Source organism: Pteropus alecto, unplaced genomic scaffold (assembly GCF_000325575.1).
Source record: "Pteropus alecto unplaced genomic scaffold, ASM32557v1 scaffold14, whole genome shotgun sequence".
Lineage (NCBI taxonomy): Eukaryota > Metazoa > Chordata > Mammalia > Chiroptera > Pteropodidae > Pteropus > Pteropus alecto.
Window position 1 is genome coordinate 6,867,566 of NW_006436810.1, and position 213 is coordinate 6,867,778.

General features: G+C 68.5%; 1 protein-coding gene across 3 annotated transcripts in view; it reads left to right on the top strand.

Annotated features, from left to right (window-relative positions):
* The window catches only part of ZNF532 (zinc finger protein 532), a 91,044-nt gene that overhangs the window by 1,700 nt on the left and 89,131 nt on the right, over positions 1–213 (top strand). The gene's annotated exons all lie outside the window — the stretch shown is intronic.

Genomic DNA, 213 nt, shown 5'->3' on the forward strand with positions numbered 1-213 from the left:
TGAGGCTCAGGCCCTTTCGCCCGACTGCAGTGGCCTGTCCCACCCTGGCCTTGGGGACAGCTGGCCTTCGCGCCCCGCCAGCTTCCTTGGGGGGGCCGAGGACAAGCTGGTTTTGCTAGGCCCCACAAGTTCAGAGAGGGGGGCCACGTGAGCGCAGGAGCTCGCCTCCTCCCCCCTCCAGCGCTGGCTGCGCACAGAGGCGCTTTAAAGGCC